General features: G+C 37.2%; 1 long non-coding RNA gene across 1 annotated transcript in view; it reads right to left on the bottom strand.

The window, feature by feature from the left end:
- The window catches only part of LOC138710445 (uncharacterized), a 98359-nt gene that overhangs the window by 57072 nt on the left and 17211 nt on the right, over positions 1-24076 (bottom strand). The window contains exon 3 of the long non-coding RNA XR_011335241.1: positions 4270-4547. This is a non-coding gene — a long non-coding RNA (uncharacterized lncRNA). The remainder of the gene's footprint in view (positions 1-4269; positions 4548-24076) is intronic.

The following is a 24076-nucleotide window of genomic DNA, read 5'->3' as shown; positions in this document are numbered from 1 at the left end:
TGAAAATATTATATTATTTAATGTCTATGCATATTTGACTTTAGTATTAATAGTACTGCTGACAAAAGGAAAAATACACCTCATTTGTTGCCTGTTTGATCATCTTTGCTTGTCTTCTGATTTTTTGTTGCGTGAGAAACTTGCTGTGTAGATGTTCCACAATCTACTGTGAAATTTTGAAGCAAATCAGATGAGTTTTTCAAGTACATGGGACTAAATCAAAATATTACGATCATATGTCAGGACCGCAACACAAAACATGATTTTATTTATCCCCATAAGAAAGTAATTAACTTAGCAAAGTAAAACTTTCAGAAAGTGAGGTTATCCACAAGATCTAAATTTTAACATACAACAACTTTTTTGGTAGCATGACTATTTTGCACTCAAAATTGCGTTGCGTGTGTGACATTAGCCTCATATTATCAAATGTCACACCCACAACACAAAACATGAAAAAAAAACAGGGAAAGACAAAAACAAGCTCTTCAAACTGATGAAATAAAGTTAACGCTAAAGCGCAAGCAAGATAGAATAAGACAGAGGCGGCACAGAGAAAAACTAAAGTAGGTACCTGAGATAAATAATGTATCTCTAACAAGGGGTTCATATAGGAGTAACAGATCACTAGGGAAAGCAGTTCTTTAAAGTGAATAGAGGTTTACCAAACAGCCTAAAGAAAAGGAAAACAGTGGTATCGAAATTTATATTTGAGGAATTGCCGGAATTTGCAAAAAGACTAAATCTGCTACAAAAATTTTAAAAAGTACCGTAAAAGATTGAATGATGAAACAAAAGATAACACGGTGCAGTTTTATCTTCATGATGACATAAGCAGGACTGAGCTAGGTAAAAAAGACAAAGTCACCATAAAGAATGTTCAAACCGGCAAGAAAGAAGTGGTACAGAAACGTACTATGATGATGACGACCACTACTGAAGCCTATGAAGAGTTTGTGAAGGAATATCCTGATTGTGTTATAAAGAAATTCAAGTTTTTCGAGCTTCACCAACCATTTGTATTTCCCGTTTCCTCTATGACCCATAACACATGTATATCATTACCATGGGAACATGCAGTTTTTGGTAGAAAGTATAGGAAAGAAACTGGTGTATTTCCACGTAGTAAACAAGATTTATTAGCCATCCTTGTATGTGACACTGAAAGCTTTGAATGCATGTCAGATACATGTGAGAAATGCAAGTCGGCCTGCATTTCTGTTCAAAATATCATTAGTGATGAAGAAAAAGTTAATAATGAAATGAAATGGCCTCAGTGTAGAGACGTGGAAGGACATCCTCAAATTGTCCTGGAAACTGGGACTGATCTGAATATGTCAAGAAAATACAAATCCAGTTGAACGGCATTCAAACTCCATAGTTACGTGAAAATAAAACAGTCCAAACACTTTGAAGAGGTGAAGAAAAATTTTCTAATTCATGATGCAGTCATCCAAATTGATTTTGCAGAAAACTACATATCTTTGAGCCAAGATGAAATTCAAAGTGCTGACTGGAGTCAGTGACAAACCACCATTTTCACTGCTGCTGTTTGGTTGAAATGCGGGAAGAACTATAATTATGTCATTATAAGTGATGACTTGTCACACAGCAAATATTCCTTAAAACCCTTCTCTAAGACTTGAAACTGAAACAAGTTCCGAATATTCAACATGTGAAGATATTCTCTGATGGCTGTGCTGCACAGTTCAAGAATTGCATCGCAGTGTTGAACCTCACACATTTTCAGTCTGACTTCAATATTTCTGAAGACTGGAATTTTTTTGCCACTTCCCATGGCAAAGGAGCAGTTGATGATGTTGGGAGAACTTTGAAAAGAACTGTTTAGAAAATGCTGAAATCAAGCCAAATGATTATATAAATTCGCCTTACGAATTCTATGAATGTACCAAACAGAGTGTAAAAGGTGTAACAACACTATTTACATCTGCAGAAGAAGTGAATTCATTATCATCATTCCTGGATAATCGTTGGAAAAATGTACAGCCAATTCCAAGCCTGCATAAAGTTTGCTTTGTGTCTCCTATTAAAGAAGATTTGGTGAAAGTTTCTGTAAGCTTCAACAAGAAGAATTAACAACAGTCCAATTATTACATCTTGAAGAAAAAGAAGAAGAAGAAGAAGAAGAAGAAGAAGAAGAAGAGAGGTCTAGATCTTCATGCAACAACAAGGACAATACCAAACTTGAGCCAGGGGACTTTGTACGGTACTTGTATCTTTAACTGCAACAGGAAAGTCTAACAGGAAACAAGACGTCTTCTTTGCTATTGTGATGAAGTATGAGGAAGTGTTGGGTGTTGCCAGTAAATGAGGACAAATTTTGGGAGGACTTGTCAGTGATCCTGAAGAAAGTGAAACCTCCTAATTTGCTTAATAACAGGAGTCAATTTGCCTTTAGGTGACTATGCTATGTTTTAGCCTACATGAATGTTTGTAAAAATTTTTTAAATTTGTGTTTTTTTAATTAATTTCAATAGCAGTGGTATTATTTTGGTTAGTTTGTAAATAAAAAATATCTATGTCACATTCCTGCTGATAAAAATTTGTAAACTTAACATGTCTTCAAGTGTCACACACGCAACATTTTCAAATTAGAATTTATGTTGAATGTTAATGTTCCTCAGCAACTTCTATTATATCATCTCAAAAGTATACATTTTATTTATGTCACCAGCAAGTTACAATCATATTCATAATCCAAGAGAACATAATTGTAATAAAATCTTCACTTGCGTGAGCAGGAGTTGTATCATTTTGTCATACACGCAACAAAGATTGACATTTTATAACTGTGATGGTTAATATACTATATAAAAGTAAAAATGTTAGCTCTTAAAACATTTAATCTACAGTGTCTTTTTTATAAGTGAATCTGCTGTTAAAATGTCACACATGCAACCATGGAATGACCCATAGGCAATGTTAGGCAAGTTTGGCTCTCGTAAAAAAAAATTTGATATCCAAATAAGTGGGATGTGCAAGTTAGGTTCAAAAGTATAAGAGATTAAAATCATTGCAGGTCAGTGATATGATGACCGATTTATTGGACTAATTAACAAAGTTACGAACTATAAATCTTTGGAACACAAAGAAAAATATGGAACTCTTTATTCATTATCCCTGTCAGTTGCTTCCATGTCTGGATTGTTGAAACCTTCTCCTTCTCCTTTTAGATTTCGGTAATAATGGTGGTAAATTGGAGGGATATATTTGAGTAGTGACATTAAATCTTTCTTCTTCTCTTTCGTGATTGGCCGACCTCTGGGATACAGGAGGTTCAATTTCTGAGAAAAGTTTCGCGATGAGTGCCCTCAGATCCCTTTCCGTGCTATATCGACCATACCAAAATCTATGCAGTCAGACACACTGTATGTTTGGTAGAAAAGTTTCTTGGGTTCATCTTTCCGAAACTGTAACCATCGAATCTTGAGCCAGTCCACTTTTTGTTTATTTTCTGATATCCTTCTGTATGTTATTTCATTTTCTAAAGTATCTCAACTATAGAATAGTTCGCTAGTCATACGATGGACCTGAAATTTTGGATTTCTTTTCGTCGCATCAGCTATTACTCTTTCCCACTTTTCAGGAACATATACTTCTTCATGATAGCGTTTAGACCTCTCGATGACTCCAAAGTCTATGTCACAGATATCAAAACTGTGGCCAGGAATGAAAAATTTTTGATTGATCACTTCAAGGGTTGGATGGTTTTGCAATGAGCAAGATAAGAAGAGAGCTGTTTTAATATTACGATTCTGCCCTCCACAGCTGTCACTATAGATTGTAAAAACTTTGGTTTTCTGTGGGAGAAAATTGTTGATATGACTGAGAAGGCATGCCATTCCGAACTCCATAGTCATAAAAAATGACAAAATAAAATGGTACATGTGGTGACATAAGCTGTAAATTTTAGCCAAACAACAACAATTATTCGTACTTAGCACTAAGCTTGCCTAACCAACCTCATCAAGGGATATTAACAGATTTGATTTCGTCAAATACTACCTTTAATTATGTTTCATACGCATGCAAATAGAGCTAAACTTGCTTACATTATAAAATATTAATTGAAAATATAAACTAAAATATCCACCAAAAATAGTGCCTAACCCTCTGCATTTCTTATGGGTTTTGAAAAAATGTAAGAGACAAACTTGCCTAAGCGTCACATTATATAAACTTTGCAAAAAATACAATTAAAAATAAGAAATCATCCATTAAAATATACTTATTACTAAAATAACTTACCTGATAAAGTCAGATCACCATAATTGGGTTGATAATCTTTGTCAGCATCACTGTTATCTTCAAATATGTTGTGAATGTACTCCAGGTCTGACTCTTCATATGCCAGGTTTGTTTATTTGTTGCTTAGGCAACTATGTCGCACAACTTGCGTCTAGAGCCTAACCTATCAAAAGCTTCCACTTGAGTAAATAGTTAGAATTTCATTCGCCAGGTGGCAGTGGTGTTACAGTTTTCGTATTAATCGAATCTTTTGACGATAGATGGCGGCAACACTAAAGCTGAAAAATAGAGATGTGTATTGTTTTATTAAGTCTTGCTGCTTTACACTCTATTCCCTACTCTATTCAGTAAATATGTTAAAGGTTAAAAAATAATTGGCAAAAAATATTAATTTACAAGCTGTCCAACAAAGAATATGATTATTGTAGGTCTACTAATCAAAATCAAGTAATTACAAACAGAAAGAAAAACCATAATTTTGATGACAAAATGTAGGCCTATTCTGATTTCCTGAAATAAAATGATTTAACATAATATACTACACTGGTCAAAAAAAGTTAAGCATATTTAGGCATATAACGGTTTTGATTAATTAAAATAAAATAGATAAATTATATTTGGGTTTCTTGGTTCCACAGAATAAACTTAAAAGTAGAAATACACTTTTTGTTAACACTGGACTCAATATGAAATGAAAAAGTAGCATTGTTTGGAAACAACGGAAAAGATAAGGGAAGTTGAAATTCGTACATCATCAAAGAAAAGGAAATGGTGCTTTCAGTACCCTGTTTAATAACGTGTTGGTCCTCCACGAAACCTAAGGCACTCTTGTATGCGACGGGGCATACTCAGTACCAACGCATCTAAGCTCTCCTGAGGCAAATTGTCCCATTCTTCCAAGGCAGCATTCCTGAGTTCTTGAATCGTTAATGGGTGATGTGGACGATTGGAAATGGCTCTCCTGAGAAAGCTCCATGCATGCTCTATGCAGTTCATATCCGGTGAGCATTCTGGCCAATCCATTCTTCGGATCCCATGTTCTACCAGATACCGCTGCACACTATGAGCACGATGAGGCCGAGCATTATCGTCCTGTAGAGTGAACCCTTCTCCTACAGTCTCTGCAAAACCACTTACTATGGGTTGGAGGATGTTGTTCTCATACACGGCAGCAGTCATCTATTGAAACCAGTGGTGTGTAGCGGCCAAACATGACACCTACCCAAAACAAGATTGAACCACCAAACTGCTGGTGACGTTCCACGGTCATTGAGGGATGATTTCGTTCCCCTATTCGTCTCCGTACGCGAATAGAGTTGTTGTCAGGGTGTAGGCCCATTCTCACTTCGTCTGAGAATAAAGTTCTGGTCCATTGGCCTCGTGTCCAATTCTCATGTGCTCTAGCCCATCTTGCACGATCACCCCTGTAATGTGGACGGAGTGCTGGAGTCTTGAGTGGTCTTTGAGCATACAACCCTATGTCATGAAATCTATTGCGCACAGTTTGGCTACTTACAACAACACCAGTGGCTTCGTGCAGGTCATGGCGCAGAGTTGTAGCTGAGGCTATAGGGTTCCTATGTTCAGATAACCTTACATACCGGTCCTGACCTGGTGTTGTTTTGCGTGGACGGCCCTCGCGAGGTCAATCTGCTATTGACTGGGTTTCCTGGTACTTTCTCCACAGTCTGGAGACAATACTCTGATTCACATGAAGGATGTTTTATGAGGTCAAACATTGGTCTGAAAATGTCGATTCCTCAACATATTCTCAAATATTTCAAAACAAAATCTCATCTAGCTCTGATAGAAATTAAAAATCAGAAGAATTCAACACAAGGCAGTAATACCAAGCCGAAAAGTTATGTTTCGAATAATATTGTACAATGCAATACAGTCTCATAGCAGCACTTTAGTGGAGAGGAACAATATTTCAAAATATAAATCTCATAAATTAGATTCTACTTGTGTAAAAGTAGGATCCCATTATGTAAAATTTATCCTTCAACAATTTATTATTTTATTTTAATGTACCGAAGTACAACAATTTGATGAATTCTGGAAATAAACAGCTAATGAACAGCTTTCTAAAACAAAAAATACAACAATTAAAGGATATAATTAGCCACCCTACCCATTATCTCCTGGCTTAGTTGCTTTATAGATGGTGCCTTGATATCACTTGTGACCTGTCTTCGGACAGTTGACAAAACAACAAAACAAGGGATCAAGATGTAAAAACAAGGGATATAATTATTCGTTTACTGAAATCAGATGTTTTCCCTAGGACTGGTATTTAATTTTAATATTACGATAAATTACTATCTTGGAAATTTCAAGCTCATAGGGAACTTGCACTCTAAATATCATTCAGTCGAATACAGGGGCGTTTTAAATGAAAATAATACCAATTGATCTTATTTCTCATTACGAATGTTATAATTCTAATAACAATAGAAACTTGTTAAAACTAGGGTTGCCATAATGAAGAAACAAAGAAACCAGTACATGATTCACAAGTCAATTTGATCGACAGGAAAAAACGTACGAATTTATAAGAAACTTGTATATATCATCTATTTTTCATAGACAAGAATACTTCAATATCACTTGTTTACTTAATGTGAATGAGACTGGCCACTTCAGTAATACACTTTACCTTATCTAGCACATTATTTGGAATGCAATTTACATTATTACCATTTATTTTAGCACCACACCATTCATGTCTGTACATAACCACTCTTAACTCTCAATGTAAGAACAGAAATGTGTTACTATACCCCTTTTCATGGAGGTCGCAGCTTTTTAACCTCCTGGAACAACAGGAGTCATTTGTGCTTAAGCAACATTGCCTAGCCCCTAGTTGTAATATGACTCAATCGTTGTTAGTTAAATATTACATGCTCCTAAACAAAATGTTGTAGCCACAAAGAATAAGAGACGTATGAACTAAGTCACGTGAAAAGTGAATGATGCCTCACCACATTTTGCAAGATGTATGCATGAACTGTTAAATAAGAAGTTAGATTACATATGAATTGGAAGTGCTGGACCTGTCCCATGGCCAGCCTGCTTACTTGATTATTTTTTATGAGGTACACTTAGCGGCAAAAAGAATGGGCCGACTCTTGGTCGATAGAAATGCTAAGTTCTATTGCGCGGTTCACTTGTGTAAACGTAACCCAGTGCAAGGCATTGCTGTGGTGTCTCTTCATTGAAAGTCATCCGTGTATAATGTACTAAACCTTACGAGCAGTGTGTGGCCCAGCGGTAAGAAGTCTGACATTCGTGCCAGAGGTTGTGAGTTCGGCTCCTGGTATGGTAAAATTATTTTTTTTTTATTTTAACTTTTACTTAATTTATTAGTTTAAATGTGAAATGGCATTTGTTAACAAACTTCGTTATGCCTGCCTTGTAAAAACATTATTGCCCATCATCTGTGGGCTATTAATAGGTGAGACCTGGCCTGTATAAACAAAAATACTTGTTTCACATCCTAAAAAAACGGACGCATATCAAACACAAATAAATAAATTAACAAAAACAAACAATTTGTTAATATATTAACAAAACAAGGCTGTGATGGGGACTAGAATCTCATCCACAAACCACCTGCGTCAACATCTGCCCTCATTATGCGCGGCATGGAGTCCACAAGATTATGAAACAGGTCTAAATTCTTGGCCATCTTCTCCCTTGCATCTAGAATTCTGTCCCACAATTCCTCAGGTGCCCGAACGGGTGGCTGTTCTGCTCAATTAGAGCATAGGATCCTTTTGACTGGGTCGACATCACGCCGTCTCGTAAACCATCTTTGAATCCGGTTGGCAGTGTGTATCGGATGATTATCCTGCTGGAAGAAAAGTGTTCCTTCTGGATATCATTTTCGGGCGGAAGGGATCATTACATTTGCCAAAATGTGTTCGTAGACTTCTGCCGTAAACAGACCGTGGATGCGTTCCAGAAGTCCTGCCCCATCGTATGACATCCACCCCAACACACGACCCTCACGCGAAGCATATCGGTGGTCATTCATACAATAAACTAGGGCAGTACTATCATTGTTACATTGTTATTGGAGACAATTACCTCGTCGGAGAAAATGACATTTCTCCAATCAAAGTCCTGTCGGAGAGTAGCATACACAGAATGTTACTGGAGACAATTACGTGATCGGAGAAAATGACATTTCTCCAATCGAAGTCCTGTCGGAACCAGGGCAATGAGTTATTGTTTCTGTGCCATCTTCAAGCGTAATGACGAGACAGAACGTTATATTAACAGAAAGCAGTATTGCTTGAAAGAGAGAGGGAGGTTTATTATTTATTAGAGTTTGGGCATATTCTAAGATATATCGCCACATAATTATAGCTTTGCAAGACACATATAATGGAAAATTTGTAATAAAAAAAAAAAGAAGATTGGGGGAGATTCGAACCTTGAGCTACTAGTACTAACATGTTCAATATACCAATGCCGTAACAACTTATGCTACTGCAACTGTTTATATTAGTTCGGCATAATACATGGTTTTCCTGTTCATATTCGTTCTGGTCGATTTTGTATTTATCAATTTTATTATTTTTTCACTCTTCAAGGGCCCTGATGTATCTAGAATCAGCCCGCCATTCGATTTTATTACATATTTTAGCCTCTTAAACAAAATACAGCAAATTTAAATGGTTTAATTATGTGTTACCTAGTGAACTATGGCGTTGACGAGACGAGCATGTGCAATGTATGTCTCTGGAACTTAGAAATTGTCAGCCAGCCCATTCTTTTTGCCGCTAAGTGTACATAAAACAAAAGTCATGCCTACAGCACCTACAACCAAAGAAGATACAAAGGAACAAGTATGTTGTCAAATGTTAGAAAAAACCTTAATAAAAGTATTAATAAGTATTTAGATGTTAATGTAGGTCATTATTATTATTATTATTATTATTATTATTATTATTATTACTGATGCTGCCATCACCACCACCACTATTATTTTGAGCACTTAATGAAGCGACGTAAAATGAAATCTCTGAAATTTTTACTTCTTTAATACTTTTACCTAGTATGCCTTCGAAATTTCAAATGCCTAATACTTCTCAATATTCTACTGTACTGTGGAGGAAAATATTTTGGATGAAAGTTACATAATAAAAAAGAAAAATCAGAATTTCCAAAAATTATAGTAATTTCATTTGAAATTCTAAACTTACCCTCCTCCCCCTCCCGAGTTCCTCATGAAGAGTAAACACTGAAAAGTTTCCAATGTCATTTTTTGAAAGGTCTCTTGCTGTTATAAAGATTGAAAAAAAAATCAGCATTTAGTTTTATTGATCCATTTAAGAGCTATTGGCTTGTAACCTTTTATGTGAACCACCCTTTATATTCTAGGCCTACTTAACTTGATTTTCTCTGTGACAGATTGCCTGAAGAAGATGGCTTTTTGAAAAGCACCGAAGGTCTTTGGTCCAGTCTTCCAGCTGGAACGAACTCAAATGGAAACACTGGCACAAAGAAGAGGATCTATGTTCCTGTGGTGGGAAAATTTAAAATGAAAACTGACAAGCAATTTTCTGGAAGAAAATATAGTAGAAATGTTACAAGGATGCAGAAACATGATTCGAATTCAGATGTAAAAGAATCTGAAAAACGACAGAAGGGAAATTTTGTACAGCCCACAACAGTTAACTCTGCGAAGAATTCTACTAAGAGATGGCTACCTGAAAATAAAGATTTAAAAAAAACTAAGGCTTCTAATGAAACTTGTTTACAGGAAGACAACTGCATAAAGGACGTTTCGAAAGACATTTCGAGTAAAGTCAGAGTAGAGGAGTTACAGACACAGTCTAAACCAGAAGTGGACAGGAAGCAATTCCTTTGTCATGATTGTGGGAAAATTTTCACATTAAAGCATCAGCTTCAAGGCCACTTACGGACTCACACTGGTGAAAAACCATATTGTTGTTCTGTGTGTGGGGAGTCGTTCGGTTTTGGTAGCTGTTTGAGAAAGCACATGAGGATACACACACTAGAAAAACCGTATCTATGTACTGTGTGTGGAGGATCTTCAGTCGTGGTGATACGCTCACTAAACACATGCGGGGTCACACAGGCGAAAAACCCTACCATTGTACTGTGTGCGGCAACAATTTTGGACATCGTAGTACCCTCATTAACCATTTGAGGGCCCACATGGGAGGAAAACATTATCTGTGTACTGAATGTGGTTGGAGATGTGTTCAGAGTTATGACTTAACAAAACATATGGTTGTCACTCAGGTGAAAAACCAGTGCGCTGTAAAGTAGAAACAAAGAGTCTAGCTTTTGTTTAAAAAAAAAATGCCACTTTTCTCTCTAATAAGCAAGGCCCGGATTTTGATAACTTAAAAATAATCAAAGTTGACATTACCTTGAAACAGTTTAAAGGAACTTATAAGTTGCAAAAATTAGCCCATAAATTTGGGGCTGTAGTAGTTCATATGATAAAACAATGGACTTTAGACTGGAAGCTCCTGGATTCGAGTCCATTGGATGGCGGAATTTTTCTCGTCATAACTTTCAGGACACACTCACCTCCTGTCAAATTAATTGTATTTATTTTATTGGTTAATTGACTATGCTGTACTAGTTATTTAGTGTTGTTGGGATTGATGATAGTGAGATGGTATCTGACGAGATGAAGTCGAGGATTCGCCATAGATTACCTGACATTCACCTTACGGTTGGGGAAAACCTCGGAAAAACTGAACCAGGTAATTAACCCAAGCCTGAACCCAACTTTGGATTGGCAAGCAAGCACCTCAGCTGACTGAGCTATGCTGGTGGCAATTGTATTTATTAAATATAATATATGGGGAAAGGAACTGGTCACCCTACCCCATTATCTCCTGACCTAGTTTCCTCATAAGTGGTGCCTTGTTGGTATCACTTGTGAGGTTCAGACCTGTCTTCGGACAGTGGACTAAACAACAACAAATACAAACGTACAACGTATTTTTCTAGCAATTTTGTATTTGTTCTGCAGGCCTGGCTCAGTACCTCATAGAATAAAGGGTGATTGTTGAGTGTTAGTGAAATCATGACAATGGTGAAGGGAAACAGTAGGCCTATATCCCCGAGATGGAAATTGAACCCAGGTCATTACTGTGAAAGGCAGAGAAGCTAACCACTCAGCCACTTGAGTACCAATTCTTTCTGTGGTCAAAATGTGGCCAGAGCATGATACTGACCACATCAATTCTTTCTCGTGCAAGGAGAAAAAGTGAACTTTACCTCCATACAATGTCCAATACTGGTATCATGGGATATCTTTACTCTATAAAATGAACAGCATTATTTATTAAATTACATAACAGTAAAATATTTTCAAGTGAATTAACCTCACTTTTTATGTCTTTGTTAACATTTCGCAGTATAAGTATTCACTAATTTAGCAGTTGGATCTTTTCCAATACTGTTCTGTAGATTGCAGAAAAATCAATATGGCGTGCATCTTTGTAATTTAATTTTAGTAGAATAAGTTTAGACTCTATACACTAATTCAGTTATATTTGTAAAAACGTGTAACTGTATTTTGAAATAGGTACAAACTTTTAGTGCTTCGTATGTGTTTGTATTTCATATGGTTTCATACTGCTGTGGTGAGATATTAGGGAGTGTTTTTAATAGTATATCTTTTGCTATTCCTTCTGGTGATAAGTTCATCCTTTTCATAATTGAAGGGTACATGGGAAAAACGAACAATGTCACATTTCCATTAAAGGTGAGACAATGATCTACTTCAGTATATTACTGCAAAATTTATTGGTGTTTCTACTAGAAATGAAGGAAATGATGAGTGTATCCATGGTTTTAATTCTCCTTTACCACTTTTGGTAAAAATAACATTAAAGTTAGTAGTAATACAGTGAATTAGATAATGACATCAGTCTTAAAGGAATTGTGACGTTCGTTTTTCCCGTGTACCCTTCAATTGCTATGCAACGAACATTGAAAGTGAATTGCAAGTTTAAAAGTTAATAATAGAAAATTTATGCAAAACTGAAAAAAATGAGAGAAACATTATACATTTTTTTGCAACAAAAGTGGCATGATAAGAATTTGAAAATAATTGAGTGCTATCTGCAAAATACCAAACAAGAGATAAGTCGTTCAAATCCGGGTCTTGCAAATGAAAGTTTTCACAGTGAAAATAAACTGTGGGTGGTTAATGTTTATTTGTATTGTCATGTGATACTAAGAAAACATTTCAGAACTGAAGAATAGTTACACAAATAACTTCATTTTCGTTAAATGTGAATTCACTGTTTGTGTACAGATTCTTAACACTGTACATCAGGGTTAATGAAGTTACAATGCAGCCACATCTTTTCATTATCTGGGCTTTCATAATTTTTCATTCACGTCAAATTATTCTTATCTATGTAAAGATTAATTTTTGGTCCTACAGAATATATCTGTTATGGTATCAATTAATTAAACTGTTCTATGTTAAATTATTGGCACAATTTAAGACTTACAAGTCTTTTAACAGTGAAGCATCTTCATTCTGTGTCCTATGCCATACCTGTGTGGTCTAAGGTATCATGTCTTGGACTGGTGATATGAAATGAGTGCTGGTTCGAATCTTCGTCGGGAAATAACTTTTCTCACGAAATTCTGGCCAGTGGTGTGGGATTCATGCTCACTCAGCATTGTGAGGTTTTGTAAGCCAACTATAACAGGTCGGGTGGGGTGGGAATCATTGTGTTGACCACATTTTACCCCTGTACTGTTGGATGATCGTTTACATCTGTTGAGACATGTGAACAGTTGGTGTGTGATGGTCTTGGGCCTCCATGAACTGTCATGGCATGATTTAATTAATCTTCATTCTGTAATGCAGAATTTAGGAGAATCAGTGTTGACATAATAATTTGTATAATTTGAGTGAATTAATGTACAAAAGTGATTCTATTTGTTGAATAATTTGATTTGAATTGTCTCACTACCCCGCTTGCGAGTATGGTTTTGTAACACAAATAAAGAGGTATAGTGTGACTGCATCTATACTAAATAAAACAAATGAAACACTGAACGTCACTGATACTTTATGTTCAATCACTGTTGAGTTGTAACACAGTTTTTCTTATTCCTAACCTTGCTCCCTACCTACTGCTTTGCTTACATTACTTTCAAACAAGCAAAAAAGAATGAAATCCATATTTTTTATTATGTCATTATTAATAACTAGAGATCCTACTTTTTTGTACGAATCAGAAAGTTTGGTTCTGACAACTATGCAGAGGCAAAGAACTCAACCAGAGATGAAATTACTATAGCCACATCATTATTATTTCTGGCAGCCAACCACATTGTAGCTCGACTACATTTAAACATGCGCATCATGTCATTGGCCGCAGGTATGTAGAATGTACAACGCAGTCAGCTTAAGACCTAAAAAAAGAGAAGCCATGTAGGAAATAACAGTGACATGGTTATAGACCTTTGGGACACAAAACAAATTAATATGTGAATAATTAAACAATTAATTCAATGCTAAAGTAGGATGGGAGGATATTTTTAAACCGACTATTGGAAAAGAGAGCCTACACGTAATTAGTAATGACAATGGAGTTAGGTTAGTCAACTTTGCCACATCAAAAAATTTAATTGTCAAAAGTACAACATTTCCCCATAAGGATATACATAAATATACTTGGACGTCTCCAGATGGATTGACACACAACCAAATAGATCACATCTTGATAGATAAACAGAGACATATTAATATAGCAGATATTCGAACTTTCAGGGAGGGCAGACTATAATTCTGACCATTATTTGGTAATTGGAGAACTAAGAGAAAGACTATCAGTAGCCAAGCGAGTAGAGCAACAAGTTAATATTAGAAGATTCAATATTCCGAAATTAAAGGACGAGGAAACTAAGCAACATTATCAGGTCGAAATTTCTAATAGGTTTGCCGTATTAGCAAGTTCCGACGAAGTTGAGGAAGAGTTAGATGTTAATAGCATGTGGGAAAATATCCGAGATAATATCAAAATTAGAGCTGAACAGAGCATAGGTTATTATGAAACTAAGAAAAAGAAACCATGGTTTGATGAAGATTGTTGCATGGTAGTAGAAAGAAGGAAACAGGCAAAATTGAAATTCTTACAGGATCCAGTTGAGGCGAATAGAGATAATTATTTCAATAAAAGATGGGAAGCAAATCGTACACTTAGGAATAAAAAGAGAGATTACTTGAAGGAAAAACTGAATGAGGTAGAAACAAATAGTAAAAATAAAAACATTAGAGATTTATATAAGGGCATAAAGGAATTCAAGAATGGATATCAGGCAAGGGTAAACGTGATAAAGGATGAGAATGGTGACTTGTTTGCAGACGCTCATTCTATCCTGAACAAATGGAAAAACTATTTTGGACAACTACTAAATATACATAGGCCAAATACAAAATGATCGGGATGAAATTGAAATACAAACTGCTGGGCCATTTATACCTGAACCCACACTTTCTGAAGTCGAAATTACGATAGAATATCTGAAAAATTATAAGTCTCCAGGTATCGATCAAATTCCAGCAGAATTAATACAAGAGGGTGGAAGTGCATTATATAGCGGAATTTATAAACTTGTACTTGCTATTTGGGAAAAGGAAATTGTACCAGAACAATGGAAGGAGTCCATAATCGTACCTATCTTTAAGAAGGGGGACAAGACTAACTGTAGTAACTTTCGAGGAATATCACTTTTGTTGACGTCATACAAAATTTTGTCCAATATTCTTTTGAGAAGATTAACTCCATATGTAGATGAAATTATTGGGGATCATCAGTGTGGTTTTAGGCGTAATAGATCAACTATTGACCAGATATTTTGTATTCGACAGATAATGGAGAAAAAATGGGAGTATAAGGGTACATACAATACATCAGTTATTAATAGATTTCAAAAAGGCGTATGACTCGGTTAAGAGAGAAGTTTTATATGATATTCTTACTGAATTTGATATTCCCAAGAAACTAGTTCGATTAATTAAAATGTGTCTCAGTGAAACGTACAGCAGAGTTCGTATAGGTCAATTTTTGTCAGATGCATTTCCAATTCACTGTGGGCTAAAGCAAGGAGATGCACTATCACCTTTACTTTTTAACTTTGCTCTAGAGTATGCCATTAGGAAAGTCCAGGATAACAGAGAGGGTTTGGAATTGAATGGGTTACATCAGCTGCTTGTCTATGTGGATGACGTGAATATGTTAGGAGAAAATCCACAAATGATTAGGGAAAACACGAGGATTTTACTGGAAGCAAGTAAAGAAATAGGTTTGGAAGTAAATCCTGAAAAGACAAAGTATATGATTATGTCTCGTGACGGAAATATTGTGCGAAATGGAAATATAAAAATTGGAAATTTATCTTTCGAAGAGGTGGAGAAGTTCAAATATCTTGGAACAACAGTAACAAATATAAATGATACTCGGGAGGAAATTAAACACAGAATAAATATGGGAAATGCCTGTTATTATTCGGTTGAAAAGCTTTAATCATCCAGTCTGCTGTCAAAATATTTGAAAGTTAGAATTTATAAAACAATTATATTACCGGTTGTTCTTTATGGTTGTGAAACTTGGACTCTCACGTTGAGAGAGAACATTGGTTAAGGGTGTTTGAGAATAAGGTTCTCAGAAAAATATTTGGGGCTAAGAGGGATGAAGTTACAGGAGAATGGAGAAAGTTACACAACACAGAACTGCATGTATTGTGTTCTTCACCTGACATAATCAGGAACATTAAATCCAGACGTTTGAGATGGGCAGGGCATGTAGCATGTATGGGCGAATCCAGAAATGCATATAGAGTGTTAGTTGGGAGGCCAGAGGGGGAAAAAGACCTCTAGGGAGGCCGAGACGTAGATGGGAAGATAATATTAAAATGGATTTGAGGGAGGTGGGATATGATGATAGAGAAGGGATTAATCTTGCTCAGGATAGGGACTGATGGCGGGCTTATGTGAGGGTGGCAATGAACCTCCGGATTCTTTAAAAGCCAGTAAGTAAGTATAATTAAACATTTCAAATATAATGGACAGGATAATTATACGAGTACAGATGAAATTGGTATCAACATTTAGGGGGGGGAAAAAAAGTCATATTCCATTTAAGGGGATCTGCTATTGAGTTTTGGTCATTTTCTTCATTTCTCTTTTAATATGATGTCAAAAAATTTACGGTTTCTTGAGGAATACTATAGTGAAGATTTCATCATAATATCTTTATTCTAAGTCAGAAATTTAGTTTATAAGTGGTTACTACAAATTCAGAATGCATATTATAAACTTTAAAGTAATTTGATCACAAATCAGAATTTTTACATTTTAACTTACTGGAAATAAGAAATCTCCTAGAGCAATGGTTCCCAAATTGGGGGCCATGAGACGATTTACAAAATAAAATAAAAAACGCCTTATTAACATACACTTAATGTGTGTTCAGAAACATGTACAACATTCAACATAAAAAAAGTTTCAGTAGTTGTACAATAAAGTAAAAAATAATTTTATTTATGTTACAAATATGCCTGTTTTTCAGAAAGTATCTTTCAAATCTGGACTCTGTATTTGATAAATATGATACAGTGCAACTCCACAAATAGACTCTCACTCTCGTATACTTCATGATACAAGGTAAGTCAACACACCCTATCCCGTGCTGCACAGGGCTAACCAGTTGAACCAGTGCAGTAGTGTGCAGATACTCGTACATATTGGTAGCATGGCAGGGAACAAAAAATGTGTGCTTATGTTGAAGCAGAAGTTACAAATATTGGAATGGTTTAAAAAAGGTGAATCAATCAGAGCCATTGCTCAAGAATTTGACATTTCGATCAGAACAGTGCCTGGGATAAAACAAAATTCATCTAAATACGAGGCATTCTGTAGTGATTATAAGAAGCTTTGTTATTACCAGTTAATTGTAGTATGAAAATACAGCTTATTTGGTGTAATTTTCACAATTTAATCAATAAGGATGATTTATGTTCTCTCTTGAATGGTATACACCATTTTAAAATAATTTAATACACAAACACAACTATTACATGAAATGCTCAATAAGTTTTTGTAGCTTTATTCTCTTCAGCTCTAATCAACAATCCAGGTTGCCAGGTGACAATAGAAAAGATGCGAAAACAAATGAATGAGGTGTATAAATAATTGAATGCTCTTTCATACTTAAGCATAAAAATATTGGGGTGCCATCTGAAATTTCAAAGTGGGGGGAGGCATGGGGTGGGAGGTGAACTCTAAAATGCAATTAAGCCTGGTTTAAGGCTTCCCCCTCAATATCTAAATGTACGTGTTTTTTTTTTTTTTTAATTGAATTCAATTTAAATAATTAGTTAGAGTGGGAAGTTTTGAAATGAAAGCCCTGTATGTAGATTCATTTAAAGTTTTTCCTCCAGAAGTGGCTTTATGTTTCAAATGTATCACGTATATTGTACTTAATCACGAAGTTGTTTTGTTATATATTTTGCATATACTACAATATATTTATAATTATGTACGTAATTATTTATGATTTGGTCTGCACACCACAAAAAACAATGTACAGCCCTTATGTTTACCAATGTCCGCAGTACTCCGTAGAAAGACAGAGTTCGTACCTCGTCTCGCACACGGATCATTGCTGTGTCTATTTGTGGAGATCCACTGTATCACTTTCAAGTCCTGTGAAATTTCTCGTCTTTGTTTTGATGAAGCTTATTTTGCATAAATATGATGTTGCAAATGTTAAAAAAATTTAAGAATTCTTTTGCAATCTCGAGATATTCATGCACTCTTTCGATCCATAATTGAGGACCATTTTTGCAAAACTTGCTAACTGCAAAATTTGCAAAATTGATATTTTGATGGATTCATTAATATAAGGCAGGCCTCTACATGATGTTAAAGGCGTCTTAGTAAAATTGGATTATTTCTCTTCATTGTAGTGTGTCAAAGTGTGATCGTTTTTTCAAAACTTGCTTTCTCCTATGTGAGAGTTAGCAGAAAAATTTGCTTACTACAGTGTTTTGTCTCTCCTGTAAAATTTAGTTTTTTCAGTTAGCAAGTTTTGCAAAAACAGTCCTCAATTGGTCTACACTCTGCGAAAAAAAGCCTAGTTTTAACAGTCCATCAGTAGATACGTACATATTTAAATTTATTTCTTTTTTTTTAATTTCAGCTAGTTGAAAGCAACTGTCTAAAAATGGATTTAGTACCCATCTGTAACTGTTATATTGTTCTGAGTGTCTTCCAGAAAATACTAAAAAATTGTTTAGAATTGTGCAAACTTAATTTAAAAAACTCAGTATTTGCCGTATCAGACATACCTAAATTTTCCACGAGTTCTTTTTGGGAACCACTGTCCTAGAGTAATGAAGGAATTTTTGGAGCTGCTTGATCAGGGTACAGTAATTACAAAAAAAAATGGTATCTTGGATTTTTAAGTCACAAAAACTTTTATTATTTAATAGTTCCCTTATGGAATGTTATCTATTTTTCTTACTTAGTATTGCAATTATAAAAAATTCTAGACTATATTGTTAAGGAAATATGAGGAGCTTTCCATATTGATTTACACTTTCAAATTTCCCACCATCCATGGTTTGCCAATTGGCTTGTCATTACAGTTGCAAGTAGTACATTGGTCTGTTCATAGGTGGCAGCACGATACTGAGGAGTGTAATTCCTATAAACTACAGTGTATTTCTCCAACTCTGTCATTAAGTGAGTGGACAGCGGGTGTAAACACTGCAGATATTCAAGGCGATTGGTGGCTGTGAAGAAGATCACTGCCCATCCTTGCGCTGTTGTCTGTGTGCTGCAGTCAGGGACTTGGGGACCCACCTGGCAGACACCTTCCCATCTTAAGATGTTCGTGCACTACTGTATGTGGTGCAGAGGGACCTGGCAAGTCCTGTGGCTGCCTCCAGTTCCGAGAATGTGATGCACCTGCTCTCCAGAATATGCCGCTCCACTCTAGAGATGTTGACTAGTGTTGACACAGTCACTTTCCTTCCAGAACTGGTTCCCTTCTCTGTTGATGTGAGGCCACGTTTCTAGGCATACACCCAGTTATACACGATTTTCCGTGACGGTGCATGCTCACCACACAATGCCACCAATCACCTGTGAATATATTCTGCAGTGTTTACACCCTCCTTCCACAGGAACCACGTCGTCCAGCACTGTCCTTGAAGATCACTCTCCATGCTGTCCACTCACATGACAGCAGTTGGAGAAATGCACCGTAATTTGCAGGAATTACAGTCCTCTGTATCGTGCTGCAGGCAGACCAATATACTACTTGCAATGTAATGACAAGCCAAATGGCGGAATATGGATGGTGGGAAATTTGAAAGTGTAAATCAGTATGGAAATCCCCTCGCAGTATCTGGGACTTTCAAGTCACAAAAAATTTAATTTATTAGAGCCAAGTGATTTAAACACATATACACGTAATAGATAAATCTGCTAAAATTTATAAACAGCTTAACTTGAATAGTGCATAAATTTCTTATTACTTACATATCACAGTACATACAGATTAATGGTCTTCAACCCAAAGCCCTCCATAATAGTTCTTTTGACCCATCTGAATTTGTAACATAATACAGATCATTAGAGTTTTTCTTGATAATTTTACTCCTTTCTTGCTGGCCTTGTTGAATGACTCAGTAACAGTAAGTGTAGTTGTTAATCTTGCAGTGTAGGCTTTCACGGCCGGAGTCTATAGATGTAGATTCATTTTCCGGGCTGAGAGGCCATGGTATATTAGTTGGTTTTATACCAGACGTTTCGTCTGCAACTGCGGCAGACATCTTCAGTGGAGTGGTATCCGAGGTCGCAAGACTCTTCTCGGCGTACCTGACGCAACTGATCCTGTGTCTGGTTGTGCGGGCGTATTTATAGTGCGGCTCGCGGGCCGAGGCCTGTTGTCGCTGTGGTCCGTGCCGCTTTGTTCGCTGCTCCCGTTCTGGGTTCCGTCCTTTTGTTGTAGTGGCTTCTTATCTGTTCTGTTTAGGACCGGGTACCAACACTTGTTTAGCTTTACGCCTTCTTCCTTGTGATTAAAGTTGTTGTTATGTTTATGTATTTCGATCGCTTCTCTATGTAGACGGGGGAAGAAGTGCGTCGTCGTGCTCAAGATGTCCGTGTCCTTGAATCTTATGTTGTGATCGCCCTCTTGATAGGCATGTGCTGCCACTGCCGATTTGTCGATCTGTCCTAGGCGGCAATTCCTATTATGTTCTGTCAGTCTCGTCCTGACGCTCCGCTGTGTAGTACCGATGTAGACCTTCCCACACAAACACGGAATCCTGTAAACTCCGGCGGACAGTAGCTTATCTCGTTTGTCCTTGGATGACCTCAGCATGTTCCAGATTTGCTTGGTCGGCAGGAAGGTCGTTTCCACTTCATGACACTTCAGCACCCTGCTGATACGGTCCGTCACATTCCTTAAGTAGGGTAGGAAGACAGTGCCCTTCTTAGTCGCTCGTTCCTGTGACCGCATCGACGGTGTTACTCTGGGGCGCAAGGCTCTCTTTATCTCCGGCCTTGAGTAGCCATTGGCCATGAGTGCTGTCGATACATGGCTCAGCTCCCGTTGGATGTGTCGTGGCTCGGCTACCCGCCTGGCCCTGTTGATCAGGGTTTTCATCATGGCCCATTTCATATAAGAAGCTGACACGGGTTCCGACGGCAGCAATCCTGAAGAAAACTAACCAACTGATAAATACCTCGTCAATTCCAGCGGCCGTACAACGCTCCATTAAGAAATCGGAGGCATTACCGCCTAGAATATACGGCCTACCAAAAATACATAAAAAGGAGGTTCCACTCAGACCGATCGTCAATGCTATCGGCTCTCCTACCTATGAGCTGGCAAAATACCTCAGCAACCAATTGAAACAACACGTAGGAAAGAAGAGTTCTTACATCAGAGACTCGACCCACTTCATAGAAAAAATCAAGATGTTGAGAACGCGGCCTGAAGATTTACTTGTAAGCTTTGACGTGGTGTCATTGTTTACTAAAGTACCGGTCAAGGACACACTGGAGCTGCTACACAAGTTCTACCCGCAAGATGTGGTGGACCTGTTTCACCAGGTTCTGACCACAACTTATTTCCAATGGAATTATGAATTCTATGAACAGCTGGATGGTGTAGCTATGGGGAGCCCGCTAAGTCCGATGATAGCCAACTTCTATATGGAGTTTCTTGAAGAGTCGATCCTCGAAGTCGCGACACTTAAGCCTTCATGCTGGTTTAGATACGTCGATGATACGTTCGTAATCTGGCCCCATGGTGAACGATCATTGATGGATTTCCTGAGTCAGTTGAATAGCTTCCATACGCAAGTACAATTTACTATGGAAACGGAAAAGGACGGCAGGTTACCCTTCCTGGACGTTATGGTACAAAGGAGGACAGATGGCACCCTAGGTCATGACGTCTACAGGAAGCCGACCCACACAGACAGATATCTGCATAAGACCTCGAATCATCATCCCGGCCAGAAACGGGCCATGATGAAAACCCTGATCAACAGGGCCAGGCGGGTAGCCGAGCCACGACACATCCAACGGGAGCTGAGCCATGTATCGACAGCACTCATGGCCAATGGCTACTCAAGGCAGGAGATAAAGAGAGCCTTGCGCCCCAGAGTAACACCGTCGATGCGGTCACAGGAACGAGCGACTAAGAAGGGCACGGTCTTCCTACCCTACTTAAGGAATGTGATGGACCGTATCAGCAGGGTGCTGAAGCGTCATGAAGTGGAAACGACCTTCCTGCCGACCAAGCAAATCCGGAACATGCTGAGGTCATCCAAGGACAAACGAGATAAGCTACTGTCCGCCGGAGTTTACAGGATTCCGTGTTTGTGTGGGAAGGTCTACATCGGTACTACACAGCGGAGCGTCAGGACGAGACTGACAGAACATAATAGGAATTGCCGCCTAGGACAGATCGACAAATCGGCAGTGGCAGCACATGCCTATCAAGAGGGCGATCACAACATAAGATTCAAGGACACGGACATCTTGAGCACGACGACGCACTTCTTCCCCCGTCTACATAGAGAAGCGATCGAAATACATAAACATAACAACAACTTTAATCGCAAGGAAGAAGGCGTAAAGCTAGACAAGTGTTGGTACCTGGTCCTAAACAGAACAGATAAGAAGCCACTACAACAAAAGGACGGAACCCAGAACGGGAGCAGCGAACAAAGCGGCGCGGACCGCAGCGACAACAGGCCTCGGCCTGCGAGCCACACTATAAATACGCCCGCACAACCAGACACAGGATCAGTTGCCTCAGGTACGCCGAGAAGAGTCTTGCGACCTCGGATACCACTCCACTGAAGATGTCTGCCACAGTTGCAGACGAAACGTCTGGTATAAAACCAACTAATAGACCACGGCCTCTCAGCCCGGAAAATGAATCTACATCTATAGTGTTGTTGTTGTTTTCTAATGCCAGATGTTTGACAATAAAGTCATTTGACCTCTTGCACTCCAATATTTTTCAAAGATATTGTCATGGTTAGCTACTGACACACAGATTTTGAGATGTTCTGAATCCATTTCTTGATTTGAGTTGCACAATGGACAGTTAGGAAACTGATATATTCCAATTCTATGCAGCCAAACAATCATGGCCTGTTGCCAATCTAAATGCAGCTACAGACGTTTTGCGTGATAAATCGGGAATCAAGTGTGGATTATTGTCATTTACAAGCTTTTATTTTTCTTCATGATACTAGTCACAAGAATCTCTTTGTAATTGGTTGGTTTTCATTTGTCAGTTCGTCTACTACAGAAAACTTTAAACCACTGATATATTTTGTGTAACACACTAAAGGTTGTGATACATAGAAGAACATTACGGCATTTGACTAATTAATATCATAAGAAAAATTTTCAAAATGGTCCTAGTTTCATCTGCCTACTTTCACATGCGTGTGACTGTTTGTTACTCCTTACAGTTATATCTAAAACTACGTACAAATGATGTGAAAATTCCTCAATTATAATTCTAACATTGATGGTACAGAATTGGCGTACTGCCCCAATCTCAGAAACAGAATTCCAAATCTGTAAGATCAACTGTTTATAGTATTTATTGTAGAATATTCGCACCTGAAGTCTTACTTGTGAATTCTTTTCCTTCTATAAGGATGTGAGGAAAAATACCACAAATTTTTATGGAGAAGTTTAAGCTACTTATACATCCCTTCGAAAATTTATTTCTTTGGATTCATCACTGCAACAATATAGTTATATTAAGTGACTCTAGAGCCACAATACAATCAACAGTAACAAGAAATCAACCAAAAATGGGGGGAAAAAAATCCATTCAATGATTAAACAAATTCAAAGTTTAAATAAAACCATAGTCTTTCAGCAGATTCCTGCACATTGTGGTAAAAGTGGTAATGAGAGAGCAGACATTCTACCAAAGAAAGGCACTAAAATTAAACAAAAACAAAACTCTAATTTTTCATATTATTCGATAAAATAAATTATTAAAAATAATTATAATGTCCAAGTATTAAATATTACAGAAAATTCTCATTGGAAAAATTTACTAGAAAGACCTGATTTAATTCCTGACCTACCACATAAATTTGCTGTGGCCATGTTTAGACTCTTTACAGGTCATTATTGTCTGGCAAACATTTACATAGGAATGACATCCTTTCTACTCCAAGAAAAAGAAGAAATGGATATGAATCATTTAACACACTGTGAAGCACT

This window comes from Periplaneta americana, chromosome 12, assembly GCF_040183065.1.
Source record: "Periplaneta americana isolate PAMFEO1 chromosome 12, P.americana_PAMFEO1_priV1, whole genome shotgun sequence".
In the NCBI taxonomy this organism is placed as follows: domain Eukaryota; kingdom Metazoa; phylum Arthropoda; class Insecta; order Blattodea; family Blattidae; genus Periplaneta; species Periplaneta americana.
The sequence above is the reverse complement of the archived record's forward strand: the minus strand, read 5'-3'. Positions and strand labels throughout refer to the sequence as shown.